Below are 17845 nucleotides of genomic sequence, written 5' to 3'. Positions count from 1 at the left end.
GTGGGAGGGATACTAGAGAGACATTGGTGGTGGAAAATGTACACTGGTGGAGGGATGGATGTTCAATCATTGTATGACTGAAACTCAGTCAGGAAAGCTTTGTAAATAACTCATGGTGATTTAGTAAAAAAAATTCCTCACAACAAAGAGAAAAATAAAAATCAATAGACCAATGGGTATTAGTCCAGTGTTTTGCATGTGGCTTAAACCCATAAAAATTATCAAAGAAGGACTGGAGCAATAGCACAGTGGGTAGGGCATTTGCTTTGCATGCGGCCGACCCGGGTTTGATTCCCAGCATCCCATATGGTCCCCTGAGCACCACTGGGAGTAATTTCTGAGTGCATGAGCCAGGAGTAACCCCTGTGCATCGCCGGGTGTGAATGAAAAAAAAAACTTATCAAAGAGGGGCTTGAGCCATATCAAAGTGGGTAGGGCATTTGCCTTGCACGTGGTCGACCCGGGTTTGATTTTCAGCATCTTATATGGTCCCCTGAGCACCGCCAGGAGTAATTTCTGAGTGCAGAGCCAGAAGTAACCCATGTGCATCACCGGGTATGATACAAAAAGGAGAAAAAAACAAGAAAAAGGTGAGAAATTAGAGATTAAAATTTTCAGGAAAAGATGTAAGCAAAAACTTTTTACATTGAATCTAGAAATTCCTTTCGCCCACCCCCAACGCTGCTCCGCTGGTCTCCTCCCCACCCAGGTCAGTCTGCCCGCCAGCATTTGAATCCGGGACTTGACTTTCACCCTGCAAAGGCCCAGATGTCCTCTCGGACCCTGAAACAAAAGCGGACCTGAGCCCCTTCCTCCTCGCCCGCCCCCAACGCTGCTTTGCTTCGCTGGTCTCCTCCCTAACCCAGCCTTCACCCCTCACACAAACAAACAAACCTGATTTCCGTGGGGGCGTGGCCTCTTCAGAAGGAGTGTGACTTCGGTAGAAGTGGGCGTGGCTTGAGCGGCCGCAGGTAGTTTACTATACCAAGACATCCAGTGTGACATCACAGTTCCTATACCTACACACTAACATGAAGAAACAACGCAAATCCCCACCACGTGGTGAGGACGATGTAAGAGTCCAGAAGCCTTAGTAGGTGCTATTCACCTAAGGGACTGCTCTGACAAAGAATTCAGATATGAAGTCATGAGGATGTTCAATGAACTCAATGAAACAGTCAGGCAGATATCCAATAAATTGAAAGAGGACATGAAAGAAACAATGGATCGCACAATCGAGAAAATACAGGACTAAACGAGAGCAGAAATTGGAAAGCTACGCACAGAAATGTCATGAATCAAAGATTCCATAGATGAAATAAACTCAGTCTGTGCCCTCAAAAGTAGAATGACCACAGCTGAAGAAAGAATCAATGAGCTAGAAGATCAGCTGCATCAAGCCAACAGGCAACAACAAACAATGGCAAGAGACCTCAAAATAGCTCAAGAGCGAATTTTTAGAGTCCTAGGGAGATGATTCCAAGAGGAACAACATTAGAATCATAGGAGTCCCAGAAGCTCAGGGAAACAATCCCAATGAAAAAGCCATGGTCAAACAAATCATTGCTGAAAAATTCCCAGAATTCAACAATGCAGTTATTCAGATTCAAGGAGCCCGAAGGGTGCCAGCTAAAAGAGACCCTAACAAAAACACTTCAAGACATATCATAGTTAGAATGATCGATGCCGCCAATAGAGAAACGACATTGCAAGCAGCAAGGTCAAAGAAGGAAATCACATACAAAGGAGCACCCCTTAGATTCACAGCAGAACTATCAGAGGAAACCCTCCAATAGTATCTCTCAATGTCAATGGCCTAAATTCACCAACTAAGAGACACATAGTAGCAAAATGGATTCAGAAACAGAACCAAACAAGAAACTCATCTCAACAGTCAGAGCAAACACAGACTCAAAGTCAAAGGATGGAAAACAATCCTGCAAGCAAACAGTTCCCTCAAAAAAGCTGGGGTGGCCCCCATGAATAGCTAAAGAAATTCTTTGGAAAAAGAAAATGGGAGGAATCAACCTCCCCAACTTCAAGCTCTACTACAAAGCAGTAATAATTAAAACAGCATGGTACTAGAACAAAGGCAGAGCTTCAGACCAATGGAACAGAGTTGAATATACTGACATCTCTTCCCAAGCATGTGATCATCTAATCTTCGATAAGGGGGCAAGAAAAGTGAAATGGAGCAGGGAAAGCCTCTTTAATAAATTGTGCTGGCAAAACTGGACGGCTACATGCAAAAAAGTGGGCTCAGATCTCTGCCTAATGCCATGCACAAAAGTAAGATCAAAATGGATTTATGACCTCAACAACAGACAGGAATCCATAAATTTCATTGAAGACAAAGTTAGCAAAACCCTCCATGATATTGAAGCTGATGGTATCTTCAAAAACGTCACACCACTGGCCAAGCAAGTGAAAACAGAGATAGACAAATGGGACTATCTTAAACTAAGAAGCTTCTGCACCTCAAAAGAAACAGTGACCAAAATACTAAGACAGTCTACAGAATGGGAAAGGATATTCGCCAAATACACATCCGACAAGGGGTTGATATCAAGGATATACAAGGTACTGGTTGAACTCCACAAGAAGAAAACACCCAACCCCATCAAAAAATGGGGCGAGGAAATGAACAGAAACTTTCGCAAACTTTCGCAAAGAAGAAATCCGGATAGCTAAAAGGCACATGAGAAAATGCTCTACATCACTAATCATCAGGAAGATGCAGATCAATACAACAATGAGATATCATTTCACACCACAGAGACTGGCCCACATCCAAAAGAACAAAAGCAACCGGTGCTGGCGCGGATGTGGTGAGAAAGGGACTGGTGGGAATGCCGACTGCTCCAACCCTTTTGGAAAGCAGTATGGACAATTTTCAAAAAATTAGAATTTGATCTCCCTTTGACCCAGAAATACCACTCCTGGGAATATATCCCAGAGAGGCAAAAAAGTATATTCGAAGTGACATCTGCACTTGTTTGTTCATTGCAGCACTCTTTACAATAGCCAGAATCTGGAAAAAACCTGAGTGCCCAAGAACAGATGACTGGTGAAAGAAACTTTAGTACATTTCCACAATGGGGTACTATGTAGCTGTTAGAAAAGATGAAGTCATGAAATTCACATACAAGTGGTACTACATGGAAAGTATCATGTTAAGCGAAATGAGTCATAAAGAGCGGGTTAGACACATAAAGATTGCATTCATCTGGGGAACATAAAGCAACAAAATGAGAGGCTAACACCCAGGAGTGGCCGAGATTAGTACTAGGAATTTTGCTCCATGACTTGGAGGCCAGCCACACATGCTAGGGGAAAAGGAAGATCAGATAGAGAAGAGAGCACCAAATAAAGGGTGTTGGGAGGATCCTCCCAGGATGGGAGAAGCATGCTGAAAGTAGACAATAGACCAAACATGATTGCCACTCAATGCATCTCTTGAAAACCACAGAACCCAATGGGGGGTGGGAGGGATACTGGTATTGTTGGTGGTGGAGAATGGGCACTGGTGGAGGGATGGGTATTCGATCATTGTATAACTGAAACCCAAGCACAAAAATTTGTAAGTCTACAACTGTATCTCATGTTGTTTCACTAATAAAAATTTAAGAAAAAAAAGAAATTCCTTTTCAAAAATTTACTATATAACAGCAATTTGTAATCTTTAGCCCATGAAAATAGTAAAATACATTTGTATTGATTTTGTATGCTCACTAAAATAAGACAACTGATTTTGTATGCTCACTAAAATAAGCATACTCTTTGGTGCTTGGGGATTATTCCAGGCTCTGCACTCAGGAATTACTCCTAGTGGTGCATGTGAGACCCTGTGGGATGCCGCGGTTCGAACCTGGGTCAGCTGCATGCAGGACAAGTGCACTCCCTCTGGACTAATACTCTGACCCCAATTATGGGCCATTTTTTATTTTAATGAATTGTGAGAAGCAGCTTGCCCACCATTTCTCATTTATCACCCTGGTCATAAAGAGCAGCTAGCCCACCATTTCTCACTCTGGTCGCTCTGGCCATGAAGGGTATATGACTTAACCGAGTTAATTGGCTGAAAGTACCATTTGTTGGGAAGCAATTCTGGCCCTGAAGGATATATGACTTAACTGGCTAATTGGCTGGCAGTACCACCTGGTGTTTACACAGACACAGGACTGGAGAGTTAGGAGTCAACACACCCGTATCTTTTTTTTTTTTTTTTTTTGCTTTTTGGGTCACACCTGGCTACTGACGCACAGGGGTTACTCCTGGCTTTGCACTCAGGAATCACCCCTGGAAGTGCTCAGGGGACCATATGGGATGTTGGGAATCGAACCTGGGTTGGCCATGTGCAAGGCTCTACCCGCTGTGCTATTGCTCCAGCCCTAACACACCCGTATACAATATCCTGTGTCTGACTGATAAGATGCCTTGATGTATAGGAATACCTTGCTGTCTTGATGCATGGGAATGTTTTCTTGATGTATAAGTCTCATGTATTCTGTGTCTGACTGACAATATGTTTTCTTGAAGTATGACATTGATTGCGTATTTTTATTTTCTTTTGTTTTTTGCCCTTGTTCGTTTTTGGAATGTTTGAAGTTATATCTGCCTTTGGAAGATTTTTTTTAATTTTCTTTGAGCTTGCTCCTGGGGCCTGCGTGCCCAGGATGGCTATATAAACCTTGGCTATAAGCACTCGGGGTTGAGCTCCGGCCTGGTGTGTTAGGACGCCTCAGTCCCAGCTAGCAGAATAATAAAATCTCAATATGTGGTTTGCATTACCGCTGGACTCTTTGTCTCTCTGAATACTGAAGGGTAGTCTCCGATCCCAACACAGGTGAGTGTCTGGGACTCTCCCTGGCATGGATCCTGGGCAGTGTGTGGGTGCCCTAAACTTGTGTGAATTGTGCTGCCTACCCCGGGTGCCTCGGGCTTCTGGATCCAGGTGAGTGTGCCGGGCTCACACTGCTCTTCTTTCTCCCAAACTGTCTGTAATGAAACCTTGCTTTGTTTCTTCGCTTTGCTCCATTCTTCTTCATCTGTCATGTGTCCATGAGACTCGGAACCCTCCAAGTCTCATCTCCCTCTGTCCCTTACCAGCCTGGATGCACAGCCCACAATGTTGGGGTGCCCTTTTCAGGAGCAGCAGAACTACCTCCCACCCTGCCCTCTCTGTCCCTACGCTTGTCTTTGTCCTCGAATCATTAGGATGGTTTTTGAGCATACTGAAAAAAATACTTTTATTTTGTTGTGGGGGCTGGTGTTTCTGAGATTTTTTTTTCTGACAGTCATCAGGAGTTTCTTTGAGTGGTGCTCAGCGATCACTCCCGGTCACCCTGTGTGCTAACCTGCTATTTTCACTCTGACTCACTAAGAAATTTTCTTCAGCATTTATCCCTAAAAGTGAATGAATGAGCCATTAACAAAGCTGGTTTGGGTGGAGCAACAATACAGCAGGGACAGTGTTGGTCTTACCCATGACTGACTATGATTTGATCCCCAGCACTCCACGCTCCCCCAGATATCACTAGTTCTAGACAAATAAAAAGCGCAAAAATTACTTTCCGGACTGTCAGGATCCTCACAGTGTTCCTCCCAGAGTATCTTCCCTTTGCTGTGGGCCTGTTTTTACTGTGAGAACCACAGACATCCACCTGCCAGCCTATTCACCCAGGGTCCATTGGATTAATTATCGTTTTTTTGTTATATTTATTTATTGAATCACTGTGGGAAAATTTACAAAGTTTTCAGGTTTAAGTCTCAGTCATACAATGATAAAACACCTTTCCCTTCACCAGTACTTATTTTCACCACCAAGAACGCCAGTATACTCCCCCTCCCACCCTCCCAGTGCCTGTGAGGCAGATGATTTCTACTTAACTCTCTCTCTACTTTGATTACATTCATTATTTCGACAAAAGATGCACCATTATTGTTTAGAATTTCCACCCAACAATCAACTGCTGAAAAGGCATTGTGAAATAATTTGTTTTCTGTAACTGGTTATGAAAACCATATGAAATCATGCAGCTTCTATTGCGGTCATGCGAGTTTGAATTTCTGATAGTTTACTAATTAAGTCTGGAGGGATTTCTGTCAAGAGCCAGATAATTACGAGATTGGTATCTGTGCCTCTCGAGTCATGGTCGTGCTAGAGAGCCGCTTGTGGGGGGCAACTCGTGGCCTCGGTAGGGCATGAAGGATGAGCCGGTACTGCCCCTCCTTCCCATGAGGCTGCAGTTGCCCCGTCACCGCCGGCTCATATCTGTCTTTTCCAATAAGCTCTGAGGTGGCGGCCACCTTGCTGCCAGGGGAAAAAAAGGTGGAAGGGAGAGACACCCTTTCCCTCCCGAGGAGGCATGGCACCGTAGTTTAATACATAGTCCATTCACTTTTCTGCCGCAAGCTGCCAGGCTCTGGTTTAAGTCCTTGTGCCTTTGTAGCCATGGCCCTGCCAGAGAGCCCTCTTGTGGGGCAACTTGTGGCCTCAGTAGGGCGTGAAGTGGATTAATTCTTATTGCTGTGATCGATTTCAGAACTCAAACCACAGCTTCAGGATTTGGCATTGCTGCAATTTTATTTGAGAATTAGGTCATCAAATAGGAGTTAGTTGGCAAGATTCCCAATGGAATACACATATTTTTATGCTGTTGGGATAGCTCAGTGGAGCAAGCACGTGACTTAAAAGGTGGAGGTCCAGGCTCCATCCCAACCACTACATCTATGGACTCTCAACAACTCAGGAAGAAATCCAGAACCTGATGCTGGGAGTGGAGGGCCTTAGTCTCCCTGGGCACTAAAATGAGTCGATTGGAAACTTAAAAAATTCTAGTATTTTTCATAAAGGTAAAGGTAAAGGCCCTCCCGTTGATCGTCGATTTGCTCGAGCGGGCCCAGTAACGTCTCCATTGGAGACTTTGTTGTTACTGTGTTTGGCATATCGAATACTCTCGGTAGCTTGCCGGGCTCTCCAAGAGGGGTGGAGGAATCGAACTCGGGTCGGCCATGTTGGCCGCTTGTAAGGCGAACGCCCTACCGCTGTGCTATCGTTCCAGCCGTGAGTTTGCCTTCTGTAGAAAGTTAGTACAAGTGTTAATGGTGTCAAAGAACTGGTTTGTGGGCCCTAGTGATAGTTCAGTGGGAAGGGCACTTGTATGAAGTGGAAAACTGGGCTCCATCCCCATCACTCATATGTTCCCTGGCACCCCACTACTATTCATCGCAGAGCATTTCAGAGTGTGCCCCTTCCCAAACTGATACAAACAAGAAAAAAAAGAATGAAACACTCACTTATCTTGAGAATAATGCGCTTGTGCTGAGATGTTTCACATGGCCCCTGTGGTCCATCTTGGCATGTCATGTCTGGGCCTGATCGGGGCGGTAGCACTGTGTCCATCCTTCCACACAGTCTCGGACAGTGATTTACAGGCCCAGAGGGAAAATCTTCAGCAACTCCCTGGTGAGGAACAGAGGACTCCTGATAGCCGAATCTGAGAGATCTGGGGACATAGGTTTTGCCTACACCCTGGGCGACTGGGCAAAGGTTTGAACAAAGGAAATGCAAAGTGGTCCTTTGAAAAAAAATCTCCGCAGCCTGATCCCATGTGCTCCATGTGCCCATGTGGCCAAGCACATGTAGTGCCCCAGCACATGTGTTGCCCTCATTTCCCCTCTTGAGATGTGTACTTTCATGCTTTCATGTCTAATGCTGGGATGTGTGTATGGGGCTCTCCCCAAGGGCAAAGAGGCGTGCGTTCTCTCATGAACGCGTAACTCTCTCTCTGTCTTTCTCCTCCCCATCACTCACTTCCCCTCCACACCTTCAAAAAGCCCTCCAAGTAAAATCTGTTTTACTTCCAAAAAGGAAAATCTCTGTAGCTGTCCACAGGTACCTGTTGTGCTGTGGTCCACCATCAAATACTACATGAACCTCAAAGTTTTTGAGGTCATGACCAAAGGAGACATGGAGAAGTCAAAAAATTAATGTTGGAGGAGTATATTCACATCGGAGGAGACGTTACTGGGGCCTGCTCTAGGCAATCGACGAATAATAGGATGGTCATGATTGTGATATTCACATCATCTGGTGGGCTATCCTGCTAGGAAAAGCAGCAGCATCCCAGTACAAGCACAGACTTTTGGTTAGGAAAAACCACATCCTGGTGCACCTGTCATTTTCATAAGCTCCCACAAAATTAGTTTAAATCACTAGGCCCATGTCCTGGCACTCAGAAAACTTATGTAGGCATAGTGAAGCAAGTCTTGATATAGAAGATAGTAAAACTGATTACACAAAGCAATCAAGTATTAATCATTAACCACATCACTCGTGTGGACCCTAAGCCCATTGTTCCTATTTTACTTCATGACTGGTAGGTGCCCTTGTGAGGGTTCCAAGAAATTAAGTCTATTAATACAGTTATCAACTCTGCAAACTAAAAAGTAAACTTCTAAATTAACTAAATTTTGTATTTTATTATTGAGCACTGTTGAGCTTTCCTCCCCACCCCGACCAGGGCTCCGGCAGCCAAAGACCTCCAGGACCAGCCACTACCATGCTGAGACCACTCTCCGCACACATGAAGGTACTGGCAGAGGGACAAAGTCACGCGGGTTCCGGGGCCGAGATCTCCAAGCCTACTCAGATTTGGGCCGAGCATCCTCCACCTAGATCCTCCAAATTCCAGTAGGTGGGGGTCACACCCACCAACTGGCCCCCTGGCGCCATGTAATCCCATCAACGGCCAAGACTCAGAGACTATAAAAACCAGCTATTACTCAGGGACTATAAAAACCAGATTATAAAAACCATCCTATTATGACATCTTATTATCTCATTCCTACTTTGGACAAACTGGCAGTCGGTAGCCTGCCCACAGGGCAGAGTCTGGCAAACTCCCCGTGGCATACCCAATATGCCAAATACCAGTAACAACGATGGGTCTCATTCTCCTAAAGAGCCTTGAATATAATCTCAGGGCTAGGATGAAGGAGACGTTACTGGGGCCTGCTCGAGGCAATCGACGATTAACAGGATGATTTGTGATTTGTGATTTTGATTGAGCACTGCAGCACTGCAGCACTGTCGTCCTGTTGTCCTGTTGTTCATTTATTTACTCCAGCAGGCACCAGTAACGTCTCCATTGTGAGACTTGTAACTATTTTTGGCTTATAGAATATGCCATGGGGAGCTTGCTAGCTCTGACGTGCGGCAGGATACTCTTGGTAGCTTTCCGCTCTCTCTGAGAAGGACGAAGGAATCAAATCTGGGTCGGCTGCGTGGAAGGCAAATGGCCTATCCACTGTGTCATCGCTTGAGCCCTCCATTTTACTATATATTTTATTTATGACAGCACAGCGGTTAGCACAGCGGGTAGGGCGTTTGCCTTGCAAGCAGCCAACATGGCCGACCGGAGTTCGATTCCTCCGCCCCTCTCGGAGAGCCTGGCAAGCTACCGAGAGTATTCGATATGCCAGACACAGTAACAACAAAGTCTCCAATGGAGACATTACTGGGCCTGCTCGAGCAAATTGATGATCAACGGGAGGGCCTTTACTTTTAGCACAGCGGTAGGGCGTTCGCCTTACAAGCGGCCAACATGGCCGACCCGAGTTCGATTCCTCCGCCCCTCTCGGAGAGCCTGGCAAGCTCACCGTGACGTATTCGATATGCCAAACACAGTAACAACAAGTCTCATGATGGAGACGTTACTGGGCCCGCTCGAGCAAATCGATGAACAACAGGAGGACCGTGACCATGATAACAAACAAAAAATCATAGCTGAACTATAGGTCAACATGTCTGAAAAAGTGACTTTCTTCTGCACACTCACTCTATAATTCTTCTTAACCACTGGTTCAAATTTTGAAGAATTTAATTTTTGCTGCATAATTCATCCACCACTAAACTAATGAATGACTACTCAGCTACAGAGCAAGAAAGGGACTTTCCATTCATGTGGCTGATGCATTTTAGATCCCAGTTGAATTCAGTGCATTGTCGACTTGAGCACTGTTTAAAGAGTTTCTGTGCACAGAGCTAAGAGTAGCTCGAGAACAGCAATGGCTATGAAGATACACAAACACATACACAGGAATATTGACTACATATATAATACTTTCCCATTCACCACTCGTCATTCTGGGTCAACACAGAGCCCCATTATGGGCATATGATTCACTTAGTTTCTAGCTCAGTTGCTGTAACAGGATACATGAACAGTTTGATCAACTCCAGCAATTGGAAGTTTTGTGCAATGTTAAAAAATAATCAGTCCAACTGGGAAGTAGCTGCCCCAGGATCCATGGTTAGAACCCCAGAGAGTTCCCTGAGCTGAGTGTGGAGTGATCTCTGAGCAGTCAGGCATAAGCCCTCAGCATTACAGAATGTGTCCACCTCCACCCCACCCCCCAATGGATCAGTCAACACAAAACGTGATATCTGAATATTAATGCCCAGTGATTTCTGAGCATTATTTTTCAGTGGTCTTGGTTGGGCGTCAGAGTTGGGCACTGTACTGGTGGGTGTTTGAAAGGAAATCTTTGTGAATTTTATTCCCTTAGTGAAAATGTAAAAATTTTGTCTCCATAAGCTACGTGTTCAGTCCCTCCCTCTCAATCTATCCCGTACCTGGTGGCCCCCCAGGTGTCCTGCTGTCTGATCCAAGACCAGAAACGGGAAAAAACAATTAACTTTCCCGACCTGAAAGTCACGGGTAGCTTGCCAGGCTCTGCCGTGCAGGCGAGATACTCTCGGTAGCTTGCCAGGCTCTCCGAGAGGGGCGGAGGAATGGAACCCGGCTCGGCTGGGCTGGCTGCGCGGAAGGCAAACGCCTTACCGGGCTGTAGCGATAGCACAGCGGTATGGTGTTTGCCTTGCACGCAGCCAACATGGCTGACCCGAGTTCGATTCCGCGGATGGAGTCCCAGCGGGCAGGTTTCCTCGACAGCCGCTGAGTGGTCACTCTGGGCCCCCCAAGCCTCCGTGGTCTCCGCCTTGTGAGCAGTGGGGTCGCTCTCAGCTGGGCAGGGGGCAGCAGCCCCTCCCCGGGACGCCCTAAGCACCCCTGCCCAGAGGTTTGTCTCGTTCATACATTAATTTTTGGGGAAACAAGAATGGTTTTCCCTGGAGAGATCTTACTCCAAAAGCTGTTGGTCCTGGGAGGCACTGGCCGCGCCTGGCGCTGATTGGGGCTGACTCCCGGCTGTGTGCTCAGGGGTCCCTCCTGGGGGCTTGGGGGGTCCCATGGGGTGTTGGACGCAAGACCCACGCCCTCTCTGCTGTCCTATTGCTCTGGCCCCCATCCAAAGAGAAAGTGATTGCCAGGCAGCCTCAGTTTCCCCAGATTGATAGGGCATGCATGGGCCGCCTCTCCGTTAGTTCCCTCAGGGACACCCGAGCCCCGGGGAGGGGTTGTCACAGGCTGGGGCTGGGGGTTTGGCCAGGAAAGTTCCAGGCCGGCCTTTTGCGGACCCACTTTCATTCATTATGGAGTCAGGGCTAAAGGGTCGGTTTCCCTCCAAAGGTGGGGGTGGAGGGGATCCTTTTTTTTTCTTTTTGGGTCACACCCGGCAATGCTCAGGGGTTACTCCTGGCTCATGCACTCAGGAATTGCTCCTGGCGGTGCTCAGGGGACCATATGGGGTGCTGGGAATCGAATCTGTGTTGGCCATGTTGGCTGCGTGCAAGGCAAATGCCCTACCCGCTGTGCTATCGCTCCAGCCCCGGGATTCTTCTTTTTAAAATTAATTTTTTAAAATTTATTTTTTGAACGGTATCCAGCAGTGTTCAGGGTCACTCCTGGTTCTGCCCCAGAGGATCCCTCTTGGCGGTACTCATGATCCCATGAAATGCCAAGGCTCAGTCCTGGTCAGCCTCATGCAAGGCAGATGCTCTCCGAGTGGACTACCCTCTTCACTTGCTTGGGACTCAAAAGTATTTGACTGAGCCTTTTGATTTTCCCAGGTTCCGTGCTCCTGCAGTAGATTTTTGGGATCCTGGGAGATGCGGAGCTGTAAGAGAACCTGGCAGAAGCAGGTGTAGCATCTGGGCTGTGTTGGACCAGAGGGGTTGGTGCAACCAAGTGTGCAAACGTAGCAGGAAGTAGACTGGTCACTTCTAGGATATGCCCCAAGCCCTACCATAGTCTAGAATCACCATTGGCCACAACACCTTTGTTGATTTACTTTAAATAAGTTTTAGTGTTCTCTCTCTCTCTCTCTCTCTCTCTCTCTCTCTCTCTCTCTCTCTCTCTTGGTATGGAGAGAAGAATACTTGCCAATGTTCAGCGGTTAGTCCTACCTTGCACTCAGGGTTCACTCCTAGTGGTGCTCAGGAAAACATATAGGATGCCGGCAATCAAACCTGAGTTAGCCACATGCAAGACAAGAACCTCAACTGTTGCACTTTTATTTATGGGCCACAGCTGGCAAGTGCTCAGGGCTCACTCTTGGATCTTACCTCAGGCATGGTTCCTGGCAGTACTGGTGTGGGGACCCTATGTCCTGCAGATTGAACTCAGCTTAGCTGTTTGAACGTAAAGCACCTTATCAACTGTACTATCTCTGTTAACTTTATATGATTTTATTTTTCCCCAGAGCATTTCCCCATTGTCAATTTCCCCTGGACCAGAGGCTCCCCTTACTGTTCAGGTGAGTACTTGCATAAACGGGGTTTTCAAGGACCAATTGTTTTATTACTCTGTCTCTGGGACCTAATATTTGTCTATTCAGCTAGATATATCTGTTTTGATAGTATAAAATTTTCAGTTAGAGTAACCCAAGTGCCCTGAGTGATTGGACAGCAGGTCAGGTGCTTGGCTTGCCTTCCCTGAGAGCTATGGGCTGCCTAGATCTCAGCCTCCTCCTTTCCCTGAAGAGGAAGGAGCATCTGTCAGTGTCTCCCTGGGTGGGTCTGTGAGCTATGCCTAAGGGTGAGGCTGGTCAGCTTTCTGGCTCTCCGATGCTGGGACTTCTGGTCAGGGCCAGGGCTCTGCTCCTCTCTGGAGCTCACGGTTCTGACTTCTCTTCCAGGTGTTTCCTTGGAGGATCCTGCTGACACTTGGGAATTACAGAGGCTGGAGATGATGGTGACATGCCATCTGATACACTGTGCCCAGGTGGGAGGAGAGTGATGTGCTGTTATGATGCGGTGACAGGCACACATAGGCTTCCAGGGCCTTCTGTCTCTTGAGTTTCAGTAAGAAGCTTTGGGATGTGGTTCCTGGCCTATGTGCCTGACTCTGCTGCTTGAGGCTACTTTCTCCATGTTTGTTTGCTTAACTGTATTTGGGTTTACCCACACAAAGCTGTGCTGAATGAGATCCCCAACTCAGTGCTCAAGGATCACTCCTGACATTTCTCAGGGACCTTATGAGGTTCCGTGAGTGCACCGCTGACTTATTCAGTTTTTTTGTTTTAGGAGGTAATGGCAGGGTCACACCCAGTGATTCCCAGGGGTTTCTTCTGGCTCCGCACTCGACATTGCACCTGGTAGTGCTTGGGAGACCAGATGGAACAGTGGGAATTGACAGTCCTACCCACTGTTCCTGGACCCGCTGTCCTATTACTTCATCCTGCTATTTAGTTTTCTGTTGTATTTGTTGTATTCAACAGGGGAGGTGCTCAGGGCTTCTTCTTGGTTCTGTGCTCTGGATTCACCCCTGATGGGCATCAGGGCCCCCATGGCCTGCTGCCCTGGGAGCCACAGTGACTCTGGGCACCAGGATATGTATTGCCCCTATTTTGTCCTTCTCGCTCTGGAGAGCATCACTCGCTCAGTCACATAGTGTCATGCTGCTGTGCGTGCAGTTTCAGGCATGCACTTGTTCTAGGGAGACTGAGCAAAGGATCTCTGGGACTGACAGAGATGTTTGAGGTCTTTTGACATCCCGTGGAATCCAGTCAGTAACAGCTCTAGTCCAACGGTCGTCTTTAAATCTCATTACGTGACCAGCCCATCTGATTTTCGACACCTTGGCAAATGAGACAGCATCCCTGATTCTTGATTGTCGACGGATGTCAGAACTCCGGATTCTTTCTCTCATTTGAGTGAAATGTGATATTCCAAGCAGAGCTCTTTCAATTCTTCTTTGGGAGACCTGAATAGCATTCTCATCTTGTTTGTGTAGGGCCCAGGTCTCTGAAGCATATGTTAATGCAGGAAGAACAGTGGAATCAACATGATGAATGACCTGGCACCTGAGTTGCGCAGGAGGAAGAGAGCGGCTTGGAATGCCTTCAAGAGCATTGAAGAAATAACTAAAAGGACAAAGAACCTCCAGCTACGAGCACATCTCTTTGATTCCACTATTCTTCCTGCATTAACATATGCCTCAGAGACCTGGACCCTACGAAAACAGGATGAGAACGCTATTCGGGTCTCTCAAAGAGGAATCGAAAGAACTATGCTTGGAATATCACGATTCACTCAAATGAGAGATAGAATCCGGAGTTCTGATCTTCGTCAACGCTCAAGAATCAGGGACGCTGTCTCATTTGCCAAGACATCAAAAATCAGATGGGCTGGACACGTATGAGGTTTACAGACAACTGCTGGACTAGAGCCATTACTGATTGGATTCCACGGGACATCAAAAGATCACGTGGACGCCCACCTACAAGATGGTCAGACTTCTTCGTCAAGACCCTAAATGATCTGTTTGAGGCTCTGCATGTTCCTAAAACGAACAGATACCATTGGGCTACGCTAGCACGCAACCGGGATGAATGGAGACGTTACTGGCACCCGCTCGAATAAATCGATGAATAACGGGGATTAAGTGATTAAGTGATTAAGTGAAAATCAGTCTTGAGTTAAGGCTAAATATTATCTAGGGAAATCTCAAAAATTTGTCTCATCTACTTATTTTTTTGCAAATACGTTTACCTCAAAATAAAAAAATTGTATCTCTCTGATAGTGATGTAGAGAACTTTTTCATCTGCCTTTTTGCCATCTGTAGTTTTCAAAAGGAAGTTGCTATTCGTCTCGTCTCCCCATTTTTTTTGTTTTTTTTGGGGGTCTCACCCGGCAATGCTCAGGAGTTACCCCTGGCTCTGCACTCAGGAATTACTCCTGGCGGTGCTCAGGGGACCATATGGGATGCTGGGAATCGAACCCGGATCGGCTGCGTGCAAGGCAAACGCCCTACCTGCTGTGCTATTGCTCCAGCCCCACCCCATTTTTGATAGGGTTGTATGGTTTTTATCTTGTAAAGTTCTGCCAGTGCCTTACATATCTTGCATATTAAGACCTGATCAGATGAGTGTTGGGTAAATATTTTCTCCCATTCTGTAGGTGTCTTTGTATTTGAGTCATCATTTCCTTTCAGTCCCACTTGTCTATCTTTGCTCCCACTTGCATGATCAGTGGTGTTTCATCCTTAAAGACGTCTTTAGCTTCAACGTATGGAATATTCTGCCATTTTTCTCTATGTAACTTATGAATTCATGTCTGACACCAAGGTCTTTAAGCTATTATATTTTTATTTTTGTGCATGGCATTAGAAAGACATCATAAGAAAAGAGATTATTTTCTTACATGTAGCTGACCAGTTTTCCCAAAACCACTTGATGAAGAGGCTTTCCTTGCTCCATTTCCTATTTTTCACTGCTTTATTGAAGGGTAACAGATCATATACCTGAAGGTCTGTCTCAGGATATTCAAGTTATTGATCTCAGTGTTGGTCTATATGCCTGTTTCTGTTAGAAGAACTGTTTCTGTTACCTTTGGAAATTTGATATAACCTAGGGAGTTTTATGCCCCAGAGAGGAGGGGGCTCACTCTATGTCTGTCTGTCCCTCTCCCGACTCTGTGTCTGTCTGTCCCTCTCACTCTGACTCACTTCACTCACCGTCATACTCTAGATCCATCCATGGTAGCAAGTCGCCTGGCTTCCTCCCCTCTCACTGCTAAGTAGTATTCTACCGTGTTTTGAACAGAGCTGCTTTATCACGCATCCATCCTTGGGCGTTTGGGTTTTTCCAGATTCCAGCTCCTGTGAATAGTGCTGCAGCAAGAGTAAGGGTGCAGGTGGCTTCTCTGCCTTGTGCTTTTGTGCCCTGCGGCTTGACTATTCTTCAAGTGAGTGCAAGGCAGGCAAACATGAGCCAAAGGTTGGAGGCTCAGTAGGGGCATGTGGACAGAATGAGGGTGTCCTCCTGGACATGAGTTCAGAGGGGAAAAGAGTGGGGGAGCTGGGGTAGAGTGTGAGGCCAAAGAAAGCAGCTGATGGCTGGAGAGATAGAACTGTGAGTGGGGTGTCTGACCTTGGTCCGATCCCTGGCATCCCTGAGCACCGCTAGATGTGGCCCCTAAACAGAAGACAAAAGAGAGAAAAGCGGCTACAAGATCAGTCCATCCTCGGAATGATGCTCAGTGTAGCGGTCCTCTCGGTGGTTGTTCTTTACGTGGAATCAGAACCCCGTGATTCACAAAGTCATTCATGTTAGGTTTTGGGCAACTTCCCAGAGCCAATCCCACCATCACGTCCTTCCCTCTACCCACTGTCCCACCCCCAGCCTGCCACCTGACAGAGAGGCACGCTTTTATTTTACTTATTTTCTTTTTAATTTTTATTATGAAATGCCATGAGGTACAGTTGTAGACTTACAATTTTTTTCTTGAGTTCCAATTATACAAAGATCAAGTACCCATCTCTCCGAGGCACACTTTTAAGTTTGGTTGTTGAAATTTGGATCTCGGGCCAGCGCCATAGTACAGTGGGTAGAGCATTTGCCTTGAATACGACTGACCCGGGTTTGATCCCCGGCATCCCATATGGTCCCCTGAGCACTGCCAGGAGTGATTCCTGAGCATTGCTGGGTGCGGCCCTCAAACATAATACAAACAAGAACAACAAAACGAAATTTGAATCTCTTGTTCTCAGTGCTGTTGGTTGCGGTCTAGATGTTTGGCCACATGGCTCCTTTATTCCACCCAGGACTCCGACCCCTCACTCCTACTGCTGCTTCCGGTCAATCTTTCCCACCCCAGTTTCTTTCATTCTCTGTCCGCCCTATACTCTGGGACCAAGGGCGACCTAGGCACCCCCCTTTCCAACATTGCATTCCCTCGCCCAGTTATCCTATATACTGCAGGTAAGTGAGACCATCCTGTGAGGTCGCCTGTGTTTGTCCTTCTGGCTCACCTCACTTAAGCTGGTGTCTTCCAGCTCCATCCATGCTGCAGCAAACTGCATGATTTTATCTTTCCTTACAGCTGCATAGTACTCCATTGTGCGTACAGACCACATTTTCATGATCCACTTTCTTTTGTTGAACACTGAGGTTGATTTCGTATCCTAGCTATTGTTCTAAGAGCCTCAGCAAAAGTGATACTTGTATATTTTTTTGAATAAGTATTTTTTTGTCCTAGGGGTAGAAAACATCCTTGTTTTCTTAAAGTTTTCATCTTTGGGGCTACACGTGCAGTGCTCAGGGCTTACTCCCGGCTCTGTGGTTGGGGATTACTCCTGAGAGGGCTCATGGGGCCCTCGTGGTGCCAGGGATTGAACCCGGCTTCAAGCAAGGCAAGTGTCCTGCTGACTGGACTATCTCTGCAACGCATGTTGTTCTTGTGTGGGGCGCACACCTGGCGGTGCTCAGGGGTACTCCTGCCTCTGCAGTCAGGTGCTTGGGGCCATGTGGATGGCGAGGTTGCCCAGGTGCCCGCTGCACTAGCTCTCCTTATAAGGGCTCACACAATCGACTTGGCCCTCCAGCCCAATCTCATTTACAGACAGTCCAATTAGGTGATATTTTATTTATTTATTTCAACTGAATCACTGAGATACACAGTTGCAGTGTTGTTCATGATTGGGTTTGGGTTCCAGCCAT

This window comes from Sorex fumeus, unplaced genomic scaffold (genome assembly GCF_029834395.1).
Source record: "Sorex fumeus unplaced genomic scaffold, SorFum_2.1 ptg000083l, whole genome shotgun sequence".
In the NCBI taxonomy this organism is placed as follows: domain Eukaryota; kingdom Metazoa; phylum Chordata; class Mammalia; order Eulipotyphla; family Soricidae; genus Sorex; species Sorex fumeus.
Note: the sequence above shows the minus strand (reverse complement) of the source record.